At 42.6% G+C, this 24,634-nt stretch overlaps 2 long non-coding RNA genes across 2 annotated transcripts; one reads left to right on the forward strand and one right to left on the reverse strand.

Moving 5' to 3' along the window:
• Nucleotides 1-20,082: 20,082 nt before the first annotated feature.
• On the reverse strand, nt 20,083-21,987 carry LOC112442965 (uncharacterized). Its single transcript, XR_003031192.2, has 3 exons — nt 21,724-21,987; nt 21,082-21,220; nt 20,083-20,369 (listed from the first exon to the last, which is right to left on the reverse strand). It is a non-coding gene; the product is annotated as an uncharacterized lncRNA (long non-coding RNA).
• A 276-nt stretch (nt 21,988-22,263) lies between these two features.
• On the forward strand, nt 22,264-22,830 carry LOC112442973 (uncharacterized). Its single transcript, XR_003031199.2, has 2 exons — nt 22,264-22,345; nt 22,708-22,830. It is a non-coding gene; the product is annotated as an uncharacterized lncRNA (long non-coding RNA).
• The last annotated feature ends 1,804 nt before the right edge of the window (nt 22,831-24,634 follow it).

The following is a 24,634-nucleotide window of genomic DNA, read 5'->3' on the forward strand; positions in this document are numbered from 1 at the left end:
AAAGAGTGATCGGAAGAGTCAAGGGTGTTAGAAAGTTGATTAGTTAGAAAGTTAGGAGAAAGTATTAGAAAATTAACACTTCCCCTAAGCTTGTGGAAAGTGGAATTTCACATTCTAGAAGTGGTTTTCTGGAACTGCAGGCCAGAAGTAAAGACTAAGGATTATGTTAGTTACTTTAAGCATAAAGAGACATCTTCTCTCTGCTTCTCCTCTGTAATGAACTAAGACATCCTAATATTAAACAGGCCTCCATATGCTAGGGGAGAGGGGCTGGGCTGCAACGCCTGGGGGTTGGAGAAGCCACATCCCCTCTCTGCGCATCTCAAATCAGAGTTCCAAGGGGAGACTTTCCATAGTCAGAAACTCATGCTTCCCGGGGGCCTGCTGCCAGTGAGACGAGAAGCACAGGGGCTCTTAGTGTGCATGGGGCTCGACATGAATTCTTAAGTCTGATTTGCAAGAACATCTGTAATTTGGTTCAATCTTCCCTTGGCTTCATTCACCCTCACAGTGTCCCATCTATTGACCTTGGATGCTCTTTTGATGTCCTGCAGACTGTAACCTCACTTACTTGGGGATCTTCCCTGGTTACACTTCCCTCTGCTGGAACGCCACATCCTCTGACTACCCACACCCTCCCCGTTGTGCAGGGCCAACCTCTCCAGATGCTGCCAAGGTCTGCAGCATCCCTGCGTTGCTGAGTGGCCATCACACAGCTAGTGTGCTGATTTTGTAGTTGATGGCCAACAAATCACTGTTAGGTGATCTAAGAGCCCAGGCAAAGATACAGCATGTATCATGTGTATTTAGAGAACAAAAGTAAATTCAGGTTTATAAAAGAGAAAAATCAGCATGGGCCCGAAAAAGAGATGACAACAATGAAAATGAATTTTGTCCTCAAAATAGTCCACATGCAAGGACCATTTACAGCAGTTTTTAGACTCTGTGAACTTGCACATGCGTGCGTTAGTCACACAGCTGTGTCCAGTTCTTTGCAATCCCGTGGACTGTAGCCTGCCAGGTTCTTCTGTCCATGGAATTTTCCCGGCGAGTATGTTTGAGTGGGTAGCCATTCCCTTCTGCAGGGTATCTTCCCTGCATTGCAGGCAGATTGTTTACTGTCTGAGCCACTAGGAAAACTTGTGTATAAATTTTAAAACAGGTTCTGATGATCTTTAAGCTGCATCCATTCTTGAGTTTGAATTATTTGCCTGCATTCTCTTGTTGATCAGGGTTACAGACCTCAGCCCTGTTGACAGGTGGGGCTGGATAATTCTCCTGATGCGGCTGCCCTGGACACTGTAGGGTGTTCAGCAGTGTGCATGGTTTTAATGTACTACATGCCAGCAGCAACCCCACAGAGACATCAGTCATGACAACCAGAAATGTCTCCAGGCACTGACAACTGTCCCCCGCAGGAGCAGAATTGCCCCGGGGTTGAGAATCATTGCTGTAAAATAATGCTACATCTTTATGCTACATGCCAGGTATTAATAGTACAGAGGAGTGATTCCCATAACAAGTTTGAGTCAGCCGTACCTGGGTTCAAATAACACCTCACATTTACATGGTAAATGTGATTATGATTACTGAACAAGTTAAGTTACTTCACATCATTTAGCCTGTTTGCTCACAAGGTCACTTTGAGAAATAATTTGGACCATTCATGTGAAGCACTTAACACAATGCTTAGATTATAATAAGCAGGTAATAGACAATAGCCATCATTATTCCTAACAATAAGCAGCAGACTGCATCCAGAGACTTGGTTTAATGCTATTGTGAATATCATGATGTCTACAGCTCTCCATGATGAAGAATCCTATTTGGCATAGGTTTAGGTGAGTATTTAAAGTAGGCTTTCCTGGTGGCTCAGACAGTAAAGAATCCATCTGCAATTCAAAAGACTGGGGTTCCATGCCTGGGTTGGGATGATCCCCTGGAGAAGGGAATGGCAACCTCCTCCAGTATTCTTGTCTGGAAAATCCCATGGACAGAGGAGCCTGGCAGGCTACAGTCCGTGGGGTTGCAAAGAGTGGGGCAAAACTGAGTGGTTACCGCTTTCACTTCCACTTGAGGTGAAGATCTAAAGTAATGAGGTGCAAGACAAACACTGTAACGTGACGGGGCGGGGGCAGGGTGGAGAGACAGCAAAGAGTGCTGTTTACTCCCCCATTTCCTCATTTATTCAATGAGCTCTGCATATCCTTCCGAGAGTGTGCAGTGGAGGAAGGGGGACAAGATACAGTCTCTGATCCTGAACTGCTCAAAGTCTAGAAAAATCTCAGAGAATAAGAGAAAGTCAAGACCACTGAGAGAAGCTGCCAGGTGGCAGGAATTTTGGTGAGCGCTTGGGAAGATGGCAAAGCCTCCCTGGGCTTTATTGACTGGATGCAATTAAAGTCTCCTGTTAAAATTGGAACTCTGAGTGAGCACAGACACAGCCAGTCCTGCCGGTCCTGAGAAGCAGCCATTGATTGGTTTTTGGGGAGGAGACATAAACCGGAGTCCTTTTCAGTTCAGTTCGGTCCAGTCGCTCAGTCATGTCCGACTCTCTGCAACCTCATGGACTGCAGCATGCCAGGCCTCCCTATTATTCACCATCTCCTGGAGCTTGCTCAAGCTCATGTCCATCAAATCGGTGATGCCATCCAACCATCTCATCCTCTGTCGTCCCCTTCTCCTCCTGCCTTCAGTCTTTCCCAGCATCAGGGTCTTTTCCAGTGAGTCAGTTCTTCCCATCAGGTGGCCAAAGTATCCTTTTCTATGCTCCTGCAGATTCTTTGATTGTCTATGTCACACACTTTGGTGTTGGATAAGATGTATCTAGCTTGAGTGTCCACTAAGAAAGATGTCTCAGTCCAGAAACGCTCAGGGTTAATCTCCCCACGAGGTAAACGTTAACTGATGAAAATGGAAGAGAGGTGGGCACAGAGCCCACGCCTAGAGAGGTGCTGCCTGCCAAGTGAGCGCCCCTGCTGGGCAGGCTGCTTGTCCTTTTGTGGCTTCCTATGAAGCACCGTTCAACCTGCAGTGCAGCCTCACACTGCCGCCCGTGGTTCCCGCTCTTCTGCCTTCCAAAACAGTAGCCCTTGAGGTGGCTCAGACCAGAAATAATCTGCCTGCAAAGTAGGAGGCCCAGGTTCACTCTCTGGGTCAGGAAGATCCCCTGAAGAAGGAAATGGCAACTCACTCCAGTATTCTTGCCTGGAGAATCCCGTGGACAGAGGAGCCTGGCGGGCTACAGAGTTGGACACAGCTGAGCGGCTAACACATAGGTACACACAGGCTTTGTTTCAGGTTCTGTCTTTCTAGAGGCACTTGGTTACAATACCACGTTTTCTGAACTAGAAAGCTTCCATAGAATCTGGATGTTCAAAGACAAATTCAGTACGATTTGCTTTAGCTTTTATTGCTGCTTTTTTTTTTTTTTTTGGACCAACTCATGGACAATAGGAATTGGATGTTAACATCAACGCAGTATTGTATTATTCATGGGTTGTTGTGAAAAACCACATTTACTGAGTTGGCTAAAAAGATCATTTGGGTTTTTCTGTAACATGTTACAGAAAAACTCAATCAAACTTTTTGGCCAAGCCAAATATACAAATAGATACAAATGAATATGTGGGCCCCCTCAGTTTGGGAGAATTAATAGAAAAATCTAGAGAAAGCTGCCCAGTTAGGGATTTTCTTGCCTGAGAGGGTTACAAGTCACAGTAGAAGCCTCCAGGAAGCATAAAATCCAGCAAGACGAATTATTCCCACTCCTAAATTTAGTTTTATGCACCTATAGCAACAGATTGGCATAGTAAATCGACTGGATTTGTGATACGACTGGTGGACATTTAGTAGCTAGTGGGAAAATGGCTATAAGCATTTCCATCTTCCCTAGCAAAAGAGAAATATGAGTCTATTATCTTGAGTATAGTAGTCTGATTTTATGGTTCTAGAGTGAAAACTCTTCACATGAAGAGACAAGCTGTCAAGTAGCTCAAAGATTATTTTCAAGAAATTCTGAACATTCAGTGAGATGTATATAGCCCTGTAGGGAACTTATTTGGACTTTCCAGAAGAAGCAAAGATAGCATTAGGACTGTGGTGTCTGCTTTTGTAATGGGCCATTTAAAACAAAAAATTAGAAATTGCCTGGATAATGTAGTTCACTATTATTTTTTAAAGGTAGGAAAAGTTATCCCAGATATTATTAATCTAATATCTTAATACTTGAAAGAGGAAAGAATAATAGAAAAAAATCTTAAAGAGAAAATGTAAATTACTAATATATCTTAAAGATTATAGGAGAGGCCGTTGTCATAATTATGAAACATATAATTAATAATAACTGAATTTTAGTCAATATGAAAAATGAAGGTTTTCCTGAAGGGGTTGAAAATTATGTTGGGGAGAGGGGGAAAGTCTTACTCTCATATATAAAACACATATATACACGGAATAAAGAACATCTATAATGTATATCTGTGGGATTAAGATTTCATAAGGGCAATTAGAGGAAATGTGTCTAAAAATTCCTTAGGGGAATTATAATGAAAATAAAAGTTTAAGAAATGTTACATTAGGGGGTTAAATTGTTCTGTAAGAGAAACAAATTCAATTCAACGTATACTTATTAAAAATATGTGTTAAAATATATTATCTAGCATATTAAATATATGTTGCAGTTATTGTTCAGTCACTAAGTGGTGTCTGACTCATTGTGACCCCATGGACTACAGCATGCCAGGCTTCCCTGTCATTCACTATCTCCCGAAGTTTGCTCAAACTCATGTCCATTGAGTAAGTGATGCCATCTAGCCATCTCATCCTCTGTCACTCCCTTCATCTCCTGCCCTCCATCTTTGCCAGCATCAGAGTCTTTTATGATGAGATGAATTGGCTCTTTGCATCAGGTGGCCAAAATATTGGAGCTTCAACCTTCAGCATCAGTCCTTCAAATGGTCGTTCAAATGCATGTTTAAGGTGGGTTTCCTTTGGGGATTGATTGGTTTGGTCTTCTTGCAGTCCAAGTGACTCTGCTGCTGCTAAGTCACTTCAGTCTTGTCCTACTCTGTGTGGCCCCATAGACGGACTCCTACCAGGCTCCTCTGTCCCTGGGATTCTCCAGGAAAGAGTACTGGAGTGGGGTGCCATTGCCTTCTCCAATGAAAGTGAAAAGTGAAAGTGAAGTCGCTCAGTCATGTCCGACTCTTAGCGATCTCATGGACTGCAGCCTACCAGGCTCCTCCGTCCATGGAATTTTCCAGGAAAGAGTACTGGAGTGGGGTGCCATTGCCTTCTCCACCAAGGGACTCTGCAACACCACAATTTGAAGCATCAATTCTTTGGCTCTCAGCCTTCTTTATGAGCCAACTCTCACATCCATACATGACTACTGGAAAAGCCACAGCTTTGACCATATGGACCTTTGTCAGCAAAGTTATGTCTCTGCTTTTTAATATGCTGTCTAGGTTTGTCATAGCCTTCCTTCAAAGTGCCTTTTAACTTCATGGCTGCAGTCACCATCTGCAGTGATTTGGGAGCTCAGGAAAATAAAATCTGTCACTGCTTCCACTTTCCCTCCCTTTTATTTGCCATGAAGTGATGGGACCAGATGCCATGATCTTGGTTTTTTGAATGTAGAGTTTTAAGCCAACTTCTTCACTCTGCTTTTCACTCTCATCAAGAGGCTTTTTGGTTCCTCCTCATTTTCTGCCACTTGAGTGTTATCATCTACATATGTGAGGTTGTTTATATTTCTCCTGAAAGTGCCAAAGAATTGATGCTTTCAAATTGTGGTGCTGGGGAAGACTCTTGAGAGTCCCTTGGACAGTAAGGAGATCAAATCCATCAATACTAAAGGAAATCAACCCTGAATATTCATTGGAAGGACTGATGCTGAAGCTGAGCCTTCAATACTTTGGCCACCTGATGTGAAGAGCCAACTCATTGGAAAAGACCCTGATGGTGGGAAAGATTGAGGGCAGGAAGAGAAGAGGGTAACAGAGGATGAGATGGTTGGATGGCACCACTAACTCAATGGACATGAGTTTGAGCAACCTCTGGGGGACAGTGGAGGAAAGGGAGGCCTGGTGTGCTGTAGTCCATGGGGTCTCAAAGGGTTGGACAGGACTTAGCAACTGAACACCAAAAACAACAGTCTTGATTCCAGCTTGTGACTCATTCAGCCTGGCACTTTGCATGATATATTCTGCAAGTTCAGTTCAGTTCAGTTGCTCAGTCGTGTCTGACTCTTTGTGACCCCATGAATTGCAGCACGCCAGGCCTCCCTGTCCATCACCAACTCCCAGAGTTCACTTAAACTCATGTCCATCCAGTCAGTGATGCCATCCAGCCATCTCATCCTCTGTCATCCCCTTCTCCTCCTGCCCCCAATCCCCCCAGCATCAAAGACTTTTCCAATGAGTCAACTCTTCACATGAGGTGGCCAAAGTACTGGAGTTTCAGCTTTAGCATCAGTCTGTCCAAAGAACACCCAGGACTGATCTCCTTTAGAATGGACTGGTTGGATCTCCTTGCAGTCCAAGGGACTCTCAAGAGTCTTCTCCAACACCACAGTTCAAAAGCATCAATTCTTCGGCGCTCAGCTTTCTTCACAGTCCAACTCTCACATCCATACATGACCACAGGAAAAACCATAGCCTTGACTAGATGGACCTTTGTTGGCCAAGTAATGTCTCTGCTTTTGAATATGCTATCTCGGTTGGTCATAACTTTCCTTCCAAGGAGTAAGCGTCTTTTAATTTCATGGCTGCAGTCACCATCTGCAGTGATTTTGGAGCCCAGAAAAATAAAGTCTGACAGTTTCCACTGTTTCCCCATCTATTTGCCATGAAGTGATGGGACCAGATGCCAAGATCTTCGTTTTTTGAATGTTGAGCTTTAAGCCAACTTTTTCACTCTCCACTTTCACTTTCATCAAGAGGCTTTTGAGCTCCTCTTCACTTTCTGCCATAAGGGTGGTGTCATCTGCATATCTGAGGTTATTGATATTTCTCCTGGCAATCTTGATTCCAGCTTGTGCTTCTTCCAGTCCAGTGTTTCTCATGATGTACTCTGCATAGAAGTTAAATAAGCAGGGTGACAATATACAGCCTTGACGGACTCCTTTTCCTATTTGGAACCAGTCTGTTGTTTCATGTCCAGTTCTAACTGTTGCTTCCTGACCTGCATATAGATTTCTCAAGAGGCAGGTCAGGTGGTCTGGTATTCCTATCTCTTTCAGAATTTCCCACAGTTTATTGTGATCCACGCAGTCAAAGGCTTTGGCATAGACAATAAAGCAGAAATAGATGTTTTTCTGGAACTCTCTTGCTTTTTCCATGATCCAGCAGATGTTGGCAGTTTGATCTCTGGTTCCTCTGCCTTTTATAAAACCAGCTTGAACATCTGGAAGTTCACAGTTCACATACTGCTGAAGCCTGGCTCGCAGAATTTTGAGCATTACTTTACTAGCATGTGAGATGAGTGCAATTGTGTGGTAGTTTGAGCATTCTTTGGCATTGTTTTTCTTTGGGATTGGAATGAAAACTGACCTTTTCCAGTCCTGTGGCCACTGCTGAGTTTTCCAAATTTTCTGGCATATTGAGTGCAACACTTTCATAGCATCATCTTTCAGGATTTGGAATAGCTCAACTGGAATTCCATCACCTCCACTAGCTTTGTTCATAGTGATGCTTTCTAAGGCCCACTTGACTTCACATTCCAGGATGTCTGGCTCTAGGTGAGTGATCACACCATCGTGATTATCTTGGTCGTGAAGATCATTTTTGTATTCTGCAAAGAAGTTAAATAAATAGAGTGGCAATATATAGCCTAGTTTTACCCCTTTTCTAATTCTGAACCAGTCAATTGTTCTGTGTAAGGGTCTAACTGTTGTTTCTTGACCTGCATATGGGTAAGGTGGTCCAGTATTCCCTTCTCTGTAAGAATTTCCACACTTTGTTGTGATCCACATAGTCAATAAGGCTTCCCTGGTGGCTCAGACAGTAAAGCATCTGTCTGCCTGCAATGTGGGAGACCAGGGTTCGATCCCTGGGTCGGGAAGATCCTCTGGAGAAGGCAATGGCAACCGACTCCAGTACCCTTGCCTGGAAAATCCCACGGACAGAAGAGCCTGGTATGCTACAGTCCATGGGGTCACAAAGAGTTGGACATGACTGAGTGACTTCGCTCAGTCACTCACTCACTCACACAGTCAAAGGCTTTAGTATAATCAATGAAGCAGAAGTGGATATTTTTTCTGGAATTCTCTTGCTTTCCTTATGAGCCAATGAATGTTGGCAATTTGATTTCTGGTTCTTCTGCCTTTTCTAAATCCAGCATGTACACCTGGAAATTCTCAGTTCACATACTGCTTAAGCCCAGCTTGGAGGATTTTGAGCGTAACCTTGCAGGCTTGCAAAATGAACGAAACAGTGCAGTAGTTGTACATTCTCTGGCATTGCCCTACTTTGGGATCAGAATGAAAAGTAACCTTTCCAGTCCTGTGGCCACTACTGAGTTTTCCAAATTTGCTGGCATATGGAAAGGGCATGTTTACAGTATCATTTTTTAAGATTTTAAATAGCTCACCTGAAATTCCATCAATTCCACTAACTGTGTGTATAGTGATGCTTCCTAAGGCCCACTTGACTTCACTCTCCAGGATGCCTGGCTCTAGGTGAGTGTCCACACCATTATGGTTATCTGGGTCATTAAGACTTTTTTGTATAGTTCTTCTATATATTCTTGTCAATTTTTCTAAATAGCTTCTGCTTCTATTAAGCCCTTACCGTGTCTTTTATCATGTCCATCTTTGCAAGAAAAGTTTCCTTGGTGTCTCGAATATCTCCCATTCGTTAGGTAGGTTTTCCCTCTACCTCTTTGCACGGTTCATTTAGGAAGGCCTTCTAATCTCTTCTGGCTATTCTCTGGAATTCTGCATTCAGTTGGATAGATCTTTCCCTTTCTCCCTTGCTTTTCATTTCTCTTCTTTCCTCATCTATTTGTAAAGCCTCCTCAGACAGCCATTTTGCCTTCTCCCATTTTTTCCCCCACTTTGGGATGATTTTGGTCACTGCCTCCTGTACAATGTTTCAAACCTCTGTTCTTAGTTCTTCAGGCACTCTGTCTACCAGATCTAATTCCTTGAATCTATTTGTCACTTCCACTGTATAATCATAGGGATTTGATTTAGGTCCTACCTGAGTGATTTAGGTCCTACCTAGTGATTTTCCCTACTTCCTTCATTATAAGCCTTAATTTTGCAGTAAGAAGTTCATGATCTGAGTCACAGTCACCTCCAGTTCTCGTTTTTGCTGACTGTATAGAGCGTCTCCATCTTTGACTGCAAAGAATATAATCAATCTGATTTTGGTATTGACCATTTGGTGATATCTGTGTGAAAAGTTATCTCTTGTGTTGTTGGAGAAGAGTGTTTGCTATGACCTGTGCATTCTCTTGGCAAAATTAGCCTTTGCCCTGCTTGATTTTGTACTTACTCCAAGGGCAACCTTGCCTGTTACTCCAGGTATCTCTTGACTTCCTACTTTTACATTCCAATCCCCTATAATGAAGAGGGCATCTTTTTCTGATGCCAGTTCTAGATGGTTTTGTAAGTCTCCATAGAACTGGTCAACTTTAGCTTCTTTGGTATCAGTGGTTAGGGTATAGACTTGGATTTTTGTGATGTTGAATAGTTTGCCTTGGAAATGAACGGAGATCATTCTGTAGTTTTTGAGACTGAACTCAAGTACTACATTTTGGACTCTTTTGTTGGATATAATACATATTGAATACTTATTGTATACTAAATTAAATATTAATTTAATTATATAAATGTTTAACTAAAATACATTATATAAGTTACATATTATCTGAAATATATCATATATTGAATAACTATGGGCACATATTGAATAATTATGGGTTGCCATGCCCTCCTCCAGGATATCTTTCCAACCCAGGAAGCAAACCCGCATCTCTATGTCTCCCACATTGGCAGGCAGGTTCTTTACCACTAGCGTCACCTGGGAACTCAGATACATAATAGATGGACAGAGAAATAGAATAAATATTAATTGAATAAGTACTCATGTTAGAAAACTTTCTGGAAAAGCTTAAGTCATGCTAAGCCCTGAAAGAATACAGAGACTGGAATTCTGTGTGCTGGGAGGATGTTTTGTCTGAGATGAGGACTCACGCGTGAACTGGGGCATGAGAGTCAGAGAGAACAGTGTGTTGGCAGTAACCACGAGCGCGGTGTGTCCAGCTGAGTGTGAGGACAAGTCTTGAGGAGAAGGGCAAGAGGCTCCAGACGAAAGGGCAGCCTCCCTCCTGATGTGGGGTGGGAGGAAGGAGCCCTGAGTTAGCGCAGAGGAGAGGACCCTGTGGAAGTGGTGAAGGAGGCGGGGCCGGAAAACCAGGGCACTCAGGATCCAGACAGGAGACTGCTTCCCAGGAAACCACTTCAGGAGAGACTGACTGAGCAAGCAGCTGGAAGCTGCAGCCTCACATTTGAGCTCTGGATTGCGGGGAGGGCTGATTCCCAAGGATAATCAAAAACACATGCGGCGTGTTTGTGTTCGGTGTGTGGAAATGTGACAAGGAAATCAAAGGCATGCAGGAGGCTGAAGAAGTCGTTTTCCACAAAACCAAGAAACCAACAAGAAAAGGAAAGATTTTTAACCACTTCTTCATCACAACTTCAATTTCTCATGTCTGCCCCCTTTATATTCTGAGAGAAATAAAAAGAACTAGACATCCCCTCTTCCTGATTTAAAAAAAAAATGCCAGATAGTTTAAGCATATTTCAGCACCTGATTCATTGATTACATGTATGATCTGATGATATCCTCCACCACAAAAATGTCACAAATAATGGAGCATGCTTTCTACTAAAATGCAGGTTAATCATAGAGGATCTATTACATATGTTCCTCTGTTCTAAATCAAGGACATCCTCTATAGGGACTTCAGTGGGAAGAGAATATTGGTCATTTCAGTTGTACTCAAAAAGAAGTGGTGTCTGGAAATTTATGCTAAATTAAGTAAAAGAGAACAAAGAAGAATCCAGAAATGGAAAGACTTTGAACTGCATCCAGAGTCATCTCTAAGTTCACACCCTCTGAAATGCCTCATATTATTTCCCAAGTTCTCTCACATTAGCTGTGTCACCCAAGTGACGGAAAGTGGAGATAAATGACAAGACTCTGTTGCCACTAGGGGGTAAAAAAAAAATGTCTTAGAGACAAGTATCTTCTCTTAGTTTATATATTAATAGTTTTGGAGCCACAAAAACAAAGCTAATAGAATGGAGGGTGGGAATTAGAGTCTTAGACAAACCACAGACGTGATCAAAACAGACATAGATTGAGATACGATTGAAAGCTAGAGATTGCCTGGGCTTCCCTGGTGGCTCAGGTGGTAAAGAATCTGCTTGCAATGTAGGAGACCAGGGTTTAATCCCTGGGTCAGGAAGACCCACTGGAGAAGGAAATGGCAACCCACTCCAGTATTCTTGCCAGGAGAATTCCAAGGACAGAGGAGCCTGGTGGGTTTCATGGGGTCACAAAGAGTTGGACATGACTGAGTAGCTAATACACATACACACAGAGAGTGCCTATACATTGAGACTTTAAAGTCAAGCTAAATAAACTAGGAAATGGTATAGATTATCTTTCTTTCTCTTCACATGTTGAAGACAGGAGATGAGAAAAACCAGATGGATCATAAAGACAGAAGTCAGCAGGGTGTAGACAAACCATTAAAGACTGCCCAAGCTCCTTCTTCTGTGAAGAGGAAGAGACCCCATTCAGGCTGAGGAGCAGAAAGATGGGACCCTTGGAGACAGTCCCCAGCCTAAGATCTGGAGTTTTTCTGTCGCATTATCTTCATGCCAATTAAGAACTCTTTCAAGTAGGAAATGTCCAGATTATAATTGAACATGCTATTTCTTCTTTCTTTGAATCCTAACTCATTTTTTTCTCGAGTATATAAAAAAGTGAATCCTCATCCTGCAGGTACAAAACAGGAAGTGTTTTAAAATTCTCTCCCAAAGAAACTCAAATATCTCTGGCAATAAGAATAATTCACTGCCACCACAATCTTCTTAAAAGCTAACCTAAGAGGGTCAGAGAAGATGGGCAATGGAAAAAACTTTTATACCTGGGATGGAAAAATGTCTAAAAGAGTTGAAGAAAATTAAATGGCAAAGTTTGAACACATTGTTTTTATATTTGCCTTAGAGTAGGAAAGTTTGAAGGCACAGCCATGTTGAAGGAGAAAAATGTGTTTAGAAGAATCTTCCCTAAGAGCAATGGAGAGGATAAATACCGGATTCTTTGGAACAGAAAGAAATACCATTTGCCTCTAATGAGAGTGTCCAGCATGTAGAGGGAGAGGGAAAAGTCAAGCCTGGAGCAAAGAGTTCTGAAGCTTCCATGTGACTGGAGTGAAATGGAGCGAATGTTCTGAGTTTCTGTTATCTAACCTGCTTATTGAAAAAACTGTGAGTATTGTTTGAAAATACGTCTACAGGGACTTCCTTGGTGGTTCAGAGGTTAAAAATCCACTTTTCAATGGAAGGGATGTGGGTTTGATCCCTGGTCAGGAAACTAAAATCCCACATGCCACAGGGCAAGTAGCCCATGCACCACAATCCATGTGGTGCAGCTGAAGAGTCCATGTGCCGACCCATGAGATCTAGAGCCTGTGCTCAGCAAAAGAGAAGCTCACACACCACAATGGAGAGCCAGTGCAGCCAAAACTAAATAAAAAATACAATGAAATGTGTCTACTAAGATCAGGACATCTGGTCCCATCACTTCATGGCAAATAGATAGGGAAACAGTGAGAGACTTTATTTTGGGGGGGCTCCAAAATCACTGCAGATGGTGACTGCAGCCATGAAATTAAAAGACGCTTGCTCCTTGGAAGAAAAGCTATGACCAACTTAGACAGCATGTTAAAAAGCAGAGATCTTTGCCAACAAAGATCCATCTAGTTAAAGCTATGGTTTTTCCAGTAGTCATGTATGGATGTGAGAGTTGGATTATAAAGAAAGCTGAGCACAGAAGAATTGATGCTTTTGAATGGTGGTGTTGGAGAAGACTCTTGAGAGTCCCTTGGACTGCAAGGAGATCCAACCAGTCCATCCAAAAGGAAAGCAGTCCTAAATATTCATTAGAAGGACTGATGCTGAAGCTGAAACTCCAATCCTTTGGCCAACTGATGCAAAGAACTGACTCATTTGCAAAGACCCTGATGCTGGGAAAGATTGAAGGTGGGAGGAGAAGAAGCTAACAGGGGATGAGATGGTTGGATGGCATCACCAGCTCAATGGAAATGAATTTAAGCAAACTCTGGGAGATGGTGAAGGACAGAGAAGCCTGGCATGCTGCAGTTCATGGGGTCGCAATGAGTTGGATATGACTGAGTGACTGAACTGAACTGAATAAAGTCTTCAGTGGTGCTCCCTTCCAAAAGTCAAGCGTCCTTCACTGGAGTGAAGACTGGGCTTAATGACTTGCTTCTAACAAATAGTATGCGGTGTAGAGGATGGTCTGTGACTTCTGAGATGAGATCATGAAAGTTTACTCTTTGGTCTCTCTGGAATGCCTTATTCTGGGGAAGTTGTGCCATGTTGTGGAGATGCCCAAGGAGTCTTCTGGAGCTGTCCAATGAAGTGGAACTGATCAGATCAGATCAGTCACTCAGTCGTGTCTGACTCTTTGCGACCCCATGAATCGCAGCACTCCAGGCCTCCCTGTCCATCACCAACTCCCGGAGTTCACTCAGACTCACGTCCATCGAGTCAATGATGCCATCCAGCCATTTCATCCTCTGTCATCCCCTTCTCCTCTTGCCCCCAATCCCTCCCAGCATCAGAGTCTTTTCCAATGAGTCAACTCTTCGCATGAGGTGGCCAAAGTACTGGAGTTTCAGCTTTAGCATCATTCCTTCCAAAGAAATCCCAGGGCTGATCTCCTTCAGAATGGACTGGTTGGATCTCCTTGCAGTCCAAGGGACTCTCAAGAGTCTTCTCCAACACCACAGTTCAAAAGCATCAATTCTTTGGCACTCAGCCTTCTTCACAGTCCAACTCTCACATCCATACATGACCACAGGAAAAACTATAGCCTTGACTAGACGGACCTTTGTTGGCAAAGTCGTGTCTCTGCTTTTGAATATGCTATCTACGTTGGTCATAACTTTCCTTCCAAGGAGTAAGTGTCTTTTAATTTCATGGCTGCAGTCACCATCTGCAGTGATTTTGGAGCCCAGAAAAATAAAGTCTGATGCTGTTTCCACTGTTTCCCCATCTATTTCCCATGAAGTGATGGGACCGGATGCCATGATCTTCGTTTTCTGAATGTTGAGCTTTAAGCCATCTTTTTCACTCTCCACTTTCACTTTCATCAAAAGGCTTTTTAGTTCCTCTTCACTTTCTGCCATAAGGGTGATGTCATCTGCATATCTGAGGTTATTGATATTTCTCCCGGCAATCTTGATTCCAGCTTGTGTTTCTTCCAGTCCAGCGTTTCTCATGATGTACTCTGCATAGAAGTTAAATAAGCAGGGTGACAATATACAGCCTTGACGGACTCCTTTTCCTATTTGGAACCAGTCTGTTGTTCCATGTCCAGTTCTAACTGTTGCTTCCTGACCTGCATACAAATTTCTCAAGAGGCAGGTCAGGTGGTCTAGTATTCCCATCTCTTTCAGAATTTCCCACAGTTTATTGTGATCCACACAGTCAAAGGCTTTGAGGTCTCCCATTAACTGCTCTGGGAGTGAACTGTCTTAGAAATAGCCCTTTCAGCCTGAGTGAAATCTTCAGATGATTGCAGCCCCCACCAACATTTTGACTGTCTGGTTAGAGACTCTGTGCCTGAACCATCCAGGTTAGCCACTCCCAAATTCCTGATCCACAGAAACTGTGCAATAATAAATGTGTATAGTTTTAAGCCACTAAGTTTTGGAGTATGTATTACATAGTCATAGATAACTAGACAACAAAACATGTCACCTTACAGAATAAATATGAAGATTCGATGAGTTGATGTTTGTGCAATCCCTGGGACAACAGAACGGTTTATGCAAATACATAGTAATTATTATCTTCTCCAGGTGGTGCCTCTACAATAGAAGTAGAGTAGCTTCGAGTAGAAATCAGCTCATGTCAAGACTGTAACTCACGAGGGCAAGGGTTGTCTAATTCTTATCTATACTCCACTCCACCTCTAGCAGTTGAGGCAGAGTAGCTGATTACTGAGTATTTGCTAACTGAATGAATCAACATATGTTGAGCAAATCATTCATGGTCTCTGAACTCCAGCTTCTTTCATTATCAATTAAAGGAGTTAAACTCAATGATCTCAAATGTTTGTCCTGTCTCTGAAATAATTCTAAAATGTAGTATGCAGAGATTCACATAATACTATTTATTTTTAAATATTTTTGAGTTTTTGCTATACCAGGCATTATATTAAGTGGTACACAGGTATTATCTTATTTCATTCTTTCAACAACCCTTTGAGGGTTGACTTTAAAATTGTCCTGACTTTAAAAGTAAGAAATCTACAGCACAGAGAAGTGACATAACTTTCTTAAAGTCATGTACACAGTTAAGGTAACATCTGAATTTGAACTAGAGAGACTGACCTTTATAATCCAAAGGTGAGTCTACCTGAAACCTTCAACTTTGTGGTGTAGTCTTCCTGTTAGATTCTAAGCCTCTTAGAACAAAGGCAATTCCTCTTAAATAAATATCCCCCATGCCTAATATACAGCAAATTCTCAATAAATGTTCATTAAATGAATGAATAAATAAATAAATAAATGCAGTGTGGTGTGGAAATACCCTTAACTCACACTAAATGTGATTGAAAAAAATATGAATTTAAACATTTGGGATTTCATGAGATGTTTTCTTATTATTCTTCACTTACTAGAACTTCTATTAAGGAGTCTAGAGAAATCTTAGCTGTCTCCCTAAGCCTATCCTAACCATCAGATTGTTACTACACACTCTATTAAATTATAATTCAGAGATGTGTCATAATTAAATGTCAATATAGGCAATGTGGTAGGTGTCATTCATAAATTTGTAGAAAGTCCTAAAGTAGCCACTGTCTGCGGTCAGGAGATCCAGTCAACTTTGCCTGTTGTTGTCTTGAACATGGACTTGGGACAACAAAGAACTGATGAGAACCTATGCATAAGAATTTGGAAGTTTTAAAGTAGCTTTGATTTCAATACTGTAATTCTCTTTGAATTATTAAATCCCTTCTTTAGTGGGTAGACCATTAAATCTTTGTAATTCCAGATGGTATTACAAGAGCAGATGTACCATTAAGGTTTCTCCCCTCCCTTTCAGAAATGTGAAAGAAGATACGTGGAAACCTTAGGCAATCACCTTGGGGTGGGAGAACCATGAGAGACAAGGGAACGTTGCAGAGCTGAAACCAGAGGTCAGCTAAGGGTATGAGGGGCTGATGTAGGAGCCAGGCCCAGGAAAAGAGCACAGTGCTGTAGACAGAAGGAACAAGGACCTTGTTACAGAGAAAGAATGAGGTTAAGTAACGTGAAGTCCCAGAGGGATGGTAGGAATTGTATATCCTACTCCATTCATGTTTATATGTCTTTATTCCTCAGCGATGTTTCAGCAGACACTAATATTCTTCCAGCATTTTGTTTCCTGGGCAATGTCAGATCTTTATTGCGCTCAGTAGTCAGGGCTGACTTGTTGTCCTATCCTTTGTCCTTCAATTTCTCCCCAGAATTGTTTTCATGTTGAAGGCTGTGTATCATTTTTTGTGAACCCAGTGTGACTTTCCAACTGTAGATTTGGTTCTTTTACAAACTCAAGGACTTTTTCAAGGTCCTTTGGAAGTGTATGTGATTTCATCCTCAGGGCTAGCAAGTATATCAGATCATCTTAGTCTGTTTTCCATACCTACTAGTTTCTCTGATTATAAAACAAAATATTGCTTTAATTGTCTGTACTTTGATCATCTCCAGTTTTCTTAGTGAATTATTTGACTATAGTCTGGGTCCCATACTCTTCCTCACTGTTTTACTTCTAATTCACTAAGAATATTTTGCTCTTCAAATGTGTCTTCTTGGGCACACCCTCTCCCTTTCCATCCCATTTGCTTGTTTATTCATATGGTCTTTGAGCTGTTATTTCTTTTTTTTTTTTAATTTATTTTTTAAATTTTATTTTGTTTTTAAACTTTACAAAATTATATTAGTTTTGCCAAATATCGAAATGAATCCGCCACAGGTATACATGTGTTCCCCATCCTGTGCATAACGCATTAACTTGTCACACAGCTGGAAACAATTGTGACAGATTCCTTCATGCTCCTTGAATTTCATTTTCCTTTTGCCTTCCTAGTCTGTCATTTACTAGGAGTGCTCCTTTCTGCTGTGATGTGTGATAAACTGTGATTGTGAACTTGAGGGAGGAGGTAGATGAGCCCACCCCCCTGCCCCTACCCTGACCTACAGTGAAGCAATAGGAGATTCATTCCCTATGGATGAAACTTCGAGACAAGAATAGCAGAACAATTGAGAGAGGAGGCTGGGTCCTGCCAGATGACATAGTTCTCGTTCTTGAAGTCAGGACATCTCCTCGATCACACATGTGCCCAAAGGCTCCTTGGAGGTCAAAGGGGACTGATGCCAAGAGACGCTTATTACCCATAGCCCTCTGCAGAAGAATCCATCTTGGCTAAGAGACACATTCTGTTACACAGGAGAATCCTGAGATATACCAAATAAAGACTGTGAACCAGGCAAATCAAAATGATTGGCCAAAGAAAACCTGGAAGAAACATCCCATTAAAGTAATCCAAACTGCTATGAGAGTGCGACTCAGCAACTGTCTCTCCCTGAGCCTGCCACTGTCTGTCCACACACACTGCGCTCTTTCTCCTCCTAATAAATACTGTACTTGCTTCACTACTTTCCATCCTTGTGGGAATTCTTTTCTGCAAAGCTGAAAATCCAGGGCTTGTCACTGACCGCACTGGACTAGTGGCTGAGATTTGTTGCTCTCACCACCTCGACCCAGTCTCAGTCTCTGGCTGGGAACCCAAGCCCTGCTTCAGGCTGCTGCAGGCCAGGGCCACCAGAGATCAGACTTCCTATAGAATTCTCTTTATCCTGCTCTGGATGAACCAGCTGAGCCAATACATCCTCCTTGCTCTGATATGATGCTGGTGATTTGACCCACTTCTTGCCAAATCCAGGGCAGATTTGCTTTTCCACCTGAGCTTCCAGTATGAGGTCTGGGTTTAGGGTTGCTATCTGGTCCTCTGTGGCCTAAGGACATGGCAGGAAGGAGGCATATCTGGCCAAAGTAATGTCTCTTCTCTCCTGTTGCTTTGTATGCTAAGTGCTCTGTAGGAGCTGGGGAGTCTTTGTTAACTATGGAACCAAAAAGGCATCACTTGATTTAAAAACAAATTGAAAACAAAATCAGCTAATCCTGCAAAAAGATGCCAAAAGACAAAGTTATAAGAATTTTTTTTTAATAAAGACATTGGAGGTTTGCTATTAACACGAACTTGCAACTTAACATGGAGAATGGAAATTGCATTATAGAATCCCTCTTTCTTTGTATCCAAAGTGTAAGAAAATATTAGAAACCAGAACCCCACCCCCAAAGTACTTACAGCACTAAACAGAGAGAGGTATAGATTCTATAAACACCCTGAACTTGAAACCAAACGGAAAAAAAATTTTTATTTGGGTTGTCAACTTAGAAAATACTCACAACCTAAAATATTGAGAGTTATATTTTATTCAGTGAGAATTTTGCAAATTCAAGGCCAGGACACAGCATCTCAAGTAACCCTGAGAGGGCTGCTCCAAGGAGGTTGGGGCGGGGGGGGGGGGGGGCGCTGGTGAGAGGTTATATAGAAGTTTTGCAACAAAGAGCATGTAGTCTAAAGTCAAAAGATTATTGTTAACTAAAGGAAAACCAGATACCTCAAGTTAAGGAGTTCAGTGCTTTCCTGTGTACGGGAAGATTCCAGAGTCTGGGCTCACTGAAACCATTCCTTTGTTATGCATCTCAGCTGTCTGAGGTCAGTGACCTGTGTTTTCACTTCCTGAGTTTTCTCAGGGCTCGCAGTAGGAAGCGGCTGAGGTCTCCTGGCTGCTAGATGGCAGGCGTTAGTCCTGAGTCCTTCCTGAGTCCCCTCAGGGCTCTTCAGCTCACCATCCACCATTACAGACGACTGTAACATCCTCTGTTTATCAATGTGGTGGGATCTAGGTCATTCCTCAGGGTCCTAAGGCTTCTTTCCAGTGTCATGGGGGTCACAGCTGACCGACATATCCAGGCACACAGGCATCCTCACTGGCTCTCAAAAATGCCATAGCCTCTCCCACCAGCTTTGCCTCCTGCTCTTCTAGCTCCCTACAAGTTCTGCCCAAGATCTCCAGCAGCAGCTCCTCAGCCCCTCCTCAGAGACCCTCCCCTACCACAACCTGGCTGAAGTAATGCCCCTGGGGCACCCTCCCTCCCCTCTGCATTCTCCCCTCACCACCCCATAAGCATCTAAAGTGGCTCCCTCCTTCATGGATGTATTCGTCAACTGCACTAGAATGTAAGCTCCGTGATGCGGGAGACTTGGTCTGACCTGGGCAGTACTACGTGTTTACCATGAAGCAGAATTTCTTCATCAGATGAGTCAAATGCAGTCTTTGAGCTGTCAATCAAGCCTGCAGGGACTCATCCTCAGCCCCAGCTTTCTGCTCGGCTGGGATCTTTCATCACTGCCTTCTGCCCCTCAACCCACCTCTGTCTGATGGGAACTCTTCCGGGTTTCCTGACAGGGGCTCTCTCCCCAGGGGTCCTGCTCAGCCTACATGCCTGGCCAAGCCAGCAGCTGTCCCCAAGAAGGCAATCACCCTGAGGACCCCCTAGCCACACACGCCTCAGCAGCCCTTCCCTCTGTACAGTGACCCCTCCAGATCCACCCTGAGTTTGCCTTGTCTTATCGGACTCAGTGAACCTCTGAAGATGACAAAGGGGCAAGCAAAGGGCAGGTCAGAGGGGCTCACTGCTCTGATTTTAGCTGACTTCTGAAACTCTTTATTCGTGTCCACTCCAGGGGAGTGTGGATGGTTCCAGTCTCACCGCTTGAAGTTTCCGTGGCCAGAGAGAAAAATGCCCCACCTGCAGTTCAGGGTGACGAGCTGGCCCATTTCTCCATCTTATTCCAAAGTCCTCAAGGCTGAGGACAGGCAAGCTACCTCTCTCACAGAACGTATCTCCATAGACATTTAAAACTTCAGGAACAAATTCTGCTTTTTTCCAATCTGCAGCATTTTGTTGCAGGACCATCGTGCATCTGGGAAATAAAAAGGAAGAGATGGTTGTTTGATGTGCACCAAGTTTACGAGTTTTTAATTGTTCCTTTTGGGGGGTCAAGCCTGGGACACACTCTCTCCCACTCAGATCCAAGCCAGAGGTCATGGCAGAGCTTTGGTCTCTGTGAGTCACCCTTGTTCCAAGGAGGCATCTTAGTAAGAGTGACCCACGGCAGAGGTGAGATCTGAGGACCTTGTCTAATGGTGTAGCTAGCAGTGAGCCCCTGTAGGAGAATTCCCTCGTTTCCCTCAACTCAGGTTGACAGACGATTGCCCTTCTTGGAGTCGGCTCCATAACTCACTTCCAGATGAGCTCACCTCGGCTTCATAGGACTCACAAGGGAGGAAGGGGAAATTGCCTGCTTCTCTATAGCCACCAGGAGGTCAGGTGAGATTTTTAAGTTTACGTGTTTAAATGAAAGTCAGACAGCATTCACTCACTTGCGGGAAATCAGCTTCAGAAGGAAGAATCAGGCGGAAAATAGAGGATCAGATGCAGAAGTAACTGTCAGGCTGAGCGCCACAGAGTGTTTGCTTTCTGTGCCTGGAGAGACGGGTCACCTTTGCCCTCCTATTTATAAAACTGACTCCCAGCAAAGTCACTTTTAGAGTCTGCTAGAAATGGGAAATTGATCATTTCTAATGCCGTTACCTCTCTGAGCAATACGGGAAGTCTCTTTTCTTTACCCTTACCATCTACCAGCGAGGACGGGTTCCCGCCGCACAGGGAGCACAGCGCTGCTGGGCTGTGTGTGTCAGGAGGGTGTATGTTGGTGAGCCAGCAAATGCACCACATGGAGCCTGCATCCTGAGCCTGGTCCTATGCTGGGGGCTGGAAATCAAAAAATACATATAGCTTAAGTGTCCTTACCCCCAACAGTGAACCACCTAGCAAGTGAAGCTTGTTCAAGGTGCTTGTGAATGATGATGGACCAGGAGTTTCAGCTTAAGAAGTTCTATTTGCATTAGAGAACTAAATGTTGAAATTTTATCATGCTATTCTTAGAGTATCTTATACTATCACTATAAAATCGATCTCTACTACTTTAAATATTATTTGTAAATAATACAAAACAAATATTATTTGTAAATAATATAGTATAAATAATAATATAAACACAATATAATTTGTAAAAATTATAAACACTCATAATCCATGAAGGTTCTATTGAAATTGTCAACTCTCTGCTTTAAAATAGCAGATAATTAATACTATGGTGGGTTATAAATAACTTTTAAGCTACTAATGACCTAAGCAATAAAAAAACTAAAAGAAATAAAATGATCTAAAGAAGTAAAGAAGAAAATAATGGAACTTAAGCATTTAAGTTTCACCTATTCATAATTATTTCCAAGAGACAGCAATTTCCACGGTCAGATTTCTGTAAATTGGATGGAAGGCTGGCATCCTTTTGTTAAAAGCCATATTCAATAGGGTTAAATACCATTACCTTCTTTGAATATTAGCTTTTAAACCTTTCTTTTGAAAGAAGCATAGACTCATAAGCAGTTACAAAAAACAGTCTCATGAACCAGTAGTGACATCTCATATGAATGTAGGACAACGTCAAAACCCAGGAACTGGCGTGGGTAGAATCCTGTTGGCCAGACGACAAATCGTGTTCAGTTTCCACCAGTATTTACATGCGCTCGTGTGTGTGTGTGTCTGTCTGTCTGTCTGTGCAGTTCTAGTCAACCTGATTCCGTGAGTGACCCCATCACAGTGAAGATGCAGGTCTGTTCTGTCACTGTATACGCCCCACCCGTCTCTGTCCCCTGGCAACCACTAAATGTCCTCCTACTCAGATTTAATTTTAACCGTCCTGTTTGGCCCACTGCACTGGCTTGGATCTTGTTGATGAAGAGTTTCAGCCAGTTTTTGCTTGGCATCCAGACGAATTAAACATTAAGGGAATATCAAAGTGGGACATGGTGACCTTCCAGCAAGCTAAGGAAGGTAATTCATTTACTTTGTTGTTCTTTCCTTTTTCCTAATAGAATAAATTTCGGTTGCTCCTTTCTGCTAAGTTCAGAAGACAGGAACTCCCTCAAAGACAATCTGAAGGGAAAAGGTCTTTTATTTGCATATATATATATGTATACACCAAAAAAATATAACTTCATTTAAGTTAAAAACAAATCTTCTCCCTCAACAATTCAGCAAAACTTTTACCTTAGAGATGGTAAAGACAAAGATTTGTTTCAGTAACTTAACGATTTCCTAACCTCTTAACTCTCTAAAGTGTTCGCAACAACCACACACCCTGGGCTGACCTTCAAATCTTCTTCGCTCATATCACCTCCTGTTATTTTTCAAAGGATTACACGAGAAGTTCCCAAGTGAATTTTTGGCATCACAGACCAAAGAACAAAAATGACATGAAGCATCTGGAGATTTATAATTAAATGAATTTTTAAAAAATGTTTACACTCGACTACCTGGCAAGTCTAAAATACAGTTATTTGAAACTCCAATACTTCGCCCACCTGACGTGAAGAACCGACTCATTGGAAAAGACCCTGATGGTAGGAAAGATTGAAGGCGGGAGGAGAAGGGGACGACAGAAGATGAGATGGTTGGATGGCATCACCGATGTGATGGACATGAGTTTGGCTAAACTCTGGGAGTTGGTGATGGACAGAGAGGCCTGGCGTGCTGCAGTCTATGGGGTCACAAAGAGTTGGACATGACTGAGGGACTGAACTGAACTGATACATATGCAACAATAAATTATAATATATTACACGTTATTATCTATTTGTATTGACATTATTTAGCCATATAAAGTAATGATGGTAATATATGATATAATTTTATGGTATATTAGTAAATAATATTATTGTGTGATTTTATAATCTGTGAAAGAAAATGAAAGTGAAAAAATCACTCAGTAGTGTCCAACTCTTTGCGACCCCATGGACTGTACAGTCCATGGAATTCTCCAGGCCAGAATACTGGACTGGGTAGCCTTTCCCTTCTCCAGGGGATCTTCCCAACCCAGGGATCGAACCCAGGTCTCCTGCATTGCAGGCAGATTCTTTACCAGCTGAGCCACAAGGGAAGCCCTTTAGCATATATAACACAAATACATAACACAAGATATTATTATATATGTGGTACCATATATTATCATTTTCAGTAAAATATATATTATATATTATATATAATATGCTGCTACCGCTAAGTCACTTCAGTCGTGTCCAACTCTGTGCGACCCCATAGACGGTGGCCCACCAGGCTTCCCCGTCCCTGGGATTCTCCAGGCAAGAACACTGGAGTGGGCTGCCATTTCCTTCTCCAATGCATGAAAGTGAAAAGTGAAAGTGAAGTCACTCAGTCGTGTCTGACTCTTCGCAACCCCATGGACTGCAGCTTACCAGGCTCCTCCGTCCATGGGATTTTCCAGGCAAAAGTACTGGAGTGAGTTGCCATTGCCTTCTCTGTATATATAATATATATATATTATTATATATTACTATATTATATATATTATTGCTATTATTATATAGTACAAGTCATTTGGGCTTCCCAGGTGGCTCAGCGGTAAAGAACCTGCCTGCCAACGCAGGAAGAGATGCACAAGGGATGCGGATTCGATCCCAGGCTGGGGAAGATCCCCTGGAGGAGGAAATGGCAACCCACTCCAGTATTCTTGCCTGGAGAACCCGCTGGACAGAGGAGCCTGGTGGGCTACAGTCCACGGGCTTGCAAAGAGTCAGACATGACTTAGCAACTGAGCATTCAGTCATTCAGCAACACATGGGTATGAGAACTGCACAATATACATTTTGCATTTAACATGTGGAGGGATGTTTAGGCAATTAGCTTTGCAAAGTGACTCCAAGGTTACACTTCACGGTGAGATCAGACCTCATGTTTCCAAAAGGGTCTTAGGCACCTGAGTGTTTGAGTAATAGATATTCATGCTTCTTTTTGATTGTAAGCTTCGTTAGGGCTGAGTCCTATTGTTCTTTGGAGCCAAGTAATATACAATCACAGCTCCAACTAGGTACATAACAAATAAGAAAGGTGGGCAAATCAACTAGTGTTTCTTATTTCTTTTTGGTTCTTTTTATTAGAGGACTTTGTTTTCATTTTTTAAAGAAAAACCTTCCCCCCTTCCCTCCCTCTCCCACAAAATTTGACATTCTGCTATGGTAGCTCAGACAATAAAGAATCTGCCTGCAATGTGGGAGACCCAGGTTCAATCCCTGGATTGCAAAGATCCCCTCGAGAAGGAAAGAG

The sequence above is a fragment of the Bos taurus genome, chromosome 20 (genome assembly GCF_002263795.3).
Source record: "Bos taurus isolate L1 Dominette 01449 registration number 42190680 breed Hereford chromosome 20, ARS-UCD2.0, whole genome shotgun sequence".
In the NCBI taxonomy this organism is placed as follows: domain Eukaryota; kingdom Metazoa; phylum Chordata; class Mammalia; order Artiodactyla; family Bovidae; genus Bos; species Bos taurus.